The sequence below is a fragment of the Nicotiana tomentosiformis genome, chromosome 4 (assembly GCF_000390325.3).
Source record: "Nicotiana tomentosiformis chromosome 4, ASM39032v3, whole genome shotgun sequence".
Lineage (NCBI taxonomy): Eukaryota > Viridiplantae > Streptophyta > Magnoliopsida > Solanales > Solanaceae > Nicotiana > Nicotiana tomentosiformis.
The window spans coordinates 3938118-3943567 of NC_090815.1; the positions used below are offsets into that span (position 1 = coordinate 3938118).

At 36.0% G+C, this 5450-nt stretch overlaps 1 non-coding gene across 1 annotated transcript; it reads left to right on the forward strand.

Moving 5' to 3' along the window:
* Positions 1–4422: 4422 nt before the first annotated feature.
* Positions 4423–4493, forward strand: TRNAG-GCC (transfer RNA glycine (anticodon GCC)). The gene has a single exon. It is a non-coding gene; the product is annotated as a tRNA-Gly (tRNA).
* Positions 4494–5450: the final 957 nt, after the last annotated feature.

Genomic DNA, 5450 nt, shown 5'->3' on the forward strand with positions numbered 1-5450 from the left:
CTTGGCAGCCTATACACTTCGCGAACGCGACAGTGCTCTCGCGAACGCGATGAACACTGTCGCCCAGCACTTAACAGAATTCAAAAACAGGATTTTAGCCAAAAACTCATTTTTCTCAAAAACCAAACGGTGAGAGATGATTTTTCAAGAGCCATTCCTTCCCCAAATTGTTGGCAAGTGATTCTAAATCATTTTTTTTCAATTACCCATTGCATTTCTTGAATTTTAAACCTAAAATCTAGACTTTTCATGGTAGAATTAGGGGTTAGGGTAGAAACTAGGGATTTGTTTGGAGATTTAGACCTAAATTTGAGGTCGGATTCCAAAACCAATTATATATTCGGGCTCGAGGATGAATGGGTAAATAAGTTTTTGTCCGAACCTCGGGTTTTGACCAAGCGGGCCCGGGGTCGATTTTTTGATTTTTTGGAGAAAAATTTGAGAAATTTAATTTTTGCAATATAATTGGCTCCTTTAGCGATATTTGATATTATTGAGTTATTTTTGATAGATACGAGTGGTTTGGAAGTGAATTCCAAAGGAAAAGATGTGATTGAGAATTAAGTGGCCTTCGGAGCGAGGTAAGTGTTGTGTCTAACCCTGACTTGAGGGAATTAAGAACCTTAGATTACTTGCTAAGTGAAATTCTTGTGAGCGGCGTATATGTGAGGTGACAAGTACTTATGCGCCGCCAATTTACCTGTTTTCCACGTTTCTCTGTTTTTCTTATATTGTCTCATTCCTATACTTAATTGCTACGTGTTATACTAGTGTTATTTAATTTATCGTTCTTATCATGTTTACGAATTTTTCTGGTGATAATTGAGTTTTTATTTCAAAGTTGAGATTGATATTATGGAACCAAATGTTGAAGTAAGGTTTGTACTTGTTATTCTATCTCCCTGTTGTTATTTATGCATCGCATTATGGTAAGGGAGAGTGTTAATGCACGAAGGGTGATGCTGTGCCATATTGTGAGTGGTAATGCACGAAGGGTGATGCCGTGCCATATTATGAGTGTTAATGCACGAAGGGTGATGCCGTGCTATATTGTGAGTGTTAATGCACGAAGAGTGATGCCGTGCCATGATATGAGAGTTAATGCACGAAGGGTGATGCCGTGCCGTTTCTATTAATTTTATGGTGAGATTGAGAGTAAAAGCACGAAGGGTGGTGCCGTGCATTTTTCCTTACTGTATTCACTATTCCTGCTGATTCATGGTATATTGACTGCTCCGGTGATCATTCTGTTGTAGTTCTTTATCTTGTATTCCCCTCAGTATGTTCCCCTCCCGACATTTCCTGTTTAGTTCTTCATTTCTGTTATTTGCATATACACTATTAAATTGTACAGGTTGATTTGTAGGTGCCTTAGTCTCGTCACTACTTTGTCGAGGTTAGGCTCGACACTTACCAGTGCATGGGGTCGGTTGTACTGATACTAAACTCTGCACTTTTTGTGCAAATTTTGATACCGGCTCGGGTTGATCGAGATTGTGCTATTGGTCCGCTGTCCGGAGACTCAAGGTAGATCTGTCGGCGTTCACAGACCTTGAAGTCCCCATCTATCTTTTTTGTTCTACTATTTTTTTCATTCAGACAGTTGTATTTCTTTCTCACTATTACTTGTAGCAAATTCTAGACTGCTCGTGAATTGTGACTCCAGATCCGGGTGGTAGTAATTAATACAGTTTTATGATATTTCGCACTTATTATATTTCATCTTAGTTAATTATTGTTATTTACTGAATGGAAATAAGAAATTAGTTTAACGATTTTCTAACGTTGGCTTGCCTAGCAAGTGAAATGTTAGGCGCCATCACGGTCCCGTCGGTGGAAAATTTCGGGTCGTGACACATATCTTCTCAACTGGACGTCCGAATCACGTCAAATAAACTCCGTTTCTCACCGAATTTCATAGACAAGTCCTAAATATCATAATGAACCTGTACCGCGCTCCGGAATCAAAATACGAACCCGATACTAACAATGCCAAATATCAATCAATTCTTAAAAATAAATAATTTTCAGACTTTTAATTTTGATCAAAAATTCATAACTCAAGTTAGGGACCTCCGAATTCAATTCCGGGCATACGTCCAGGTCCCATAATTCGTTACGGACCTACCGGGACCGTTAAAGTACGGATCCGGGCCCGTTTACCAAAAATATTGACCGAAGTTAATAAAAATTAACTTTAAGGCAAAAATTCTTATTTTCATTAGTTTTCAACATAAAAGCTTTCCGGAAACCTGCCCGGACTGCGCACACAAATCGAGGAGCGTAAAAATAAAATTTATAAGGCTTAAGAGCTCAGATTTGAGTTTTAAAACATAAGATAACCTTTTGGATCATCACAAGAAACGTCTGACCGATATTTCATTCATAACCATCTTTGAGATTAGATATACTTTTCACTCGGGCATAATAAAATTTTCGAGGCTATCACATTTAAAATAAATGTTCTCTTTAATTTATTTTCAATATAAAATCATTCAAAATTCTACTATTTCTTTTTCTCACAGAGATGTGCATCATTCATGACATCAGCAGTAAACACAAAATTCAAAGTCAGCTAATAAATTCGTCTATTACATTGCATGATTTTAGACAAGTAGGCAATTTATTTTCAAATAAAGGGGCTGGACCCTAAAAAGTCTTCAACTATAACCAAGTTGCTTATAGGTCAAGAACTGTATTTGTCGATCGATAAGCATCACCCAAATATTGTATTTTAAATATTCATGTATTTCTCTGTTCCATTTTACTTGATATTATTTTTTTTATTAATTCGTTCAGAAAAGAATGATATATTTTTATATTTGGAAACAAATTCACTTTAAACTTTCAATGTTACTTTTGATGATATGCTTTTATAAGATCAAAAATTCTACTTCATTTATACTACTTTATGTGATATACTTTATTTTTTAATCTGTACCAGAAAAAATTATACCCTTCTATATTTAACTACATAAATATCTATGACTTACTTTATACCACTAATTTTAAAGTCTTTCTTCCTTCTTAAACTTCATGTCCAGTCAAACTACATCACATAAAATGGGACGAAGGGAATAAAATCTCTCGTTATATCGTAAACTCATGCACATTAAACTAAACGGCAGCCCAGTGCACTAAACTCCCGATATATGCGGGGTCCAGGGAAGGGCCGGGCCACAAGAGTCTATTGTACGCAGGAGCGGAGCTACAGTAGTGGGTGCGGGTTCGGGCGAACCAAGTGACTTTTTCCGGAATCCTATATTTGTATTGAAATATTTACTAAATCTATATAAATATATACTGCCGAACCCAGTAACAAAAGGGGTCTTGATTTAATGGTAAGGGTTGTGGGTTCGCTAAATCCCTAGCTCCGCCTCTAATTGTACGCAGCCTTACCCTGTATTTCTGCAAGAGGTTGTGCCCACGGCTCAAACCCATGATCCTGGTCACATAACAACAACTTTACCAGTTACGCCAAGATTACTTTCAACAGAAAATACTCATGCACATTAAACTGTGCCACATAAAATGGAACCGCGGAAGTAATAAAATGGCTACATATCACATGATAAGCTCTATATAAAAGAGGAACAAGGAGTTGTATTTCACTTCATAGCCATATTCAATACTAGCCTATATAGTATCTACTAGTGCAATGGCAAGAACCATATTAGCAATTTTTGCCATTTTCATTGTTTTATCTACACTTTGCTTCAACCAAAGTGCTAGCTCACGTAATATTATTGATAATCCAACACACAGAATCCTCTTATCCCAGTCTGCTGCTGATCAACTGAAAACAACTGATCATAATCTTGATGTCATATCCTATTGCAGAGTTTGTGTCCCTCAATGTGGTTCTTGTACTTGTTGCATTGCCAAATTGAAGGATTAATTATGTTTGCAATAATATGTGTTAATTGTAGCCAAATTTGCATTTGGCTTCAAGAATAAAATACGTATCTTCTCAATACATTTAAGTGTTGGGAGATGCTTGTTTGAGTTTAGTTCATGAATGTTATGCTCTCTCTTAATTTCCAATATAAGTGACACTTTATATATGGCACTAATGCTGGTATATGTTATTTAGTTAAAAAGGTTATTGAGGGAAATGATGAATTAAACATGATTAGCTAATTACTGTTTTAAACAATTATTCCAGTGATTTGGTTCTGGAACGGCTCATGCAAAACTGCCAAGGTATTGTCTGCTATGGCTCAACCATTTTCGGTCACCTCAAGATTTTGGATCTCATGGTTTTGTCCCCTTGGACTCTAACCCAAAAGGCGCCTTATATGACCTCTAACTTCTATTATACTTCTATTTTTCATGGTTTTCATGGTTAAGTAGTTGGCGAGATTGAAGGAGCAGCCCTTGGCCATGAATTTTCAACATAAAATGATCTGCGATATGCAATAAGCACCAGTGGTCTAGTGGTAGAATAGTACCCTGCCATGGTATAGGCCTGGGTTCGATTCCCGGCTGATGCATTTCTGGGGTTTGCTGTGATGAATATTTGCGCTTAACGTGGTTACTATGGTCTCCGCACTCTTCTGAATTTACAGGATGACAAGTTGCGCATTTGAGCTTCCCTTTGTTTATTTTTTTACTTAAAAAAACTTGACCAAAAGCTCCCCCTCTTACTTTAAAAGCTTGAGGATTAGTTTACTAAGTTCTATTTTAGTTTATAAGATTGAGGTATTAAAAGAAGTTACGTTCAACATGAATTGATGACTATAATATCTACACTTAAGGGCAATCGGATGAACAAAGTGTCATGCTTTAGTTTAAAAGATTGAGGTATTAAAAGAAGTTACGTTCAACATAAATTGATGACTATAATATCCACACTTAAAGTTAAAGGGTCTCCGCACTCTTCTGAATTTACGGGATGACAAGTTGCGCATTTGAGCTTCCCTTTGTTTATTTTTTTACTTAAAAAAACTTGACTAAAAGCTCCCCCTCTTACTTTAAAAGCTTGAGGATTAGTTTACTAAGTCCTATTTTAGTTTATAAGATTGAGGTATTAAAAGAAGTTATGTTCAACATGAATTGATGACTATAATATCTACACTTAAGGGCAGTTCAATGCACAAAGTGTCATGTTTTAGTTTAAAAGATTGAGGTATTAAAAGAAGTAACGTTCAACATAAATTGATGACTATAATATCCACACTTAAAGTTAAAAGGGTCCCCGCACTCTTCTGAATTTACGGGATGACAAGTTGCGCATTTGAGCTTCCCTTTGTTTATTTTTTTACTTAAAAAAATTGACTAAAAGCTCCCCCTCTTACTTTAAAAGCTTGAGGATTAGTTTACTAAGTTCTGTTTTAGTTTATAAGATTGAGGTATTAAAAGAAGTTATGTTCAACATGAATTGATGACTATAATATCTACACTTAAGGGCAGTTCAATGCACAAAGTGTCATGTTTTAGTTTAAAAGATT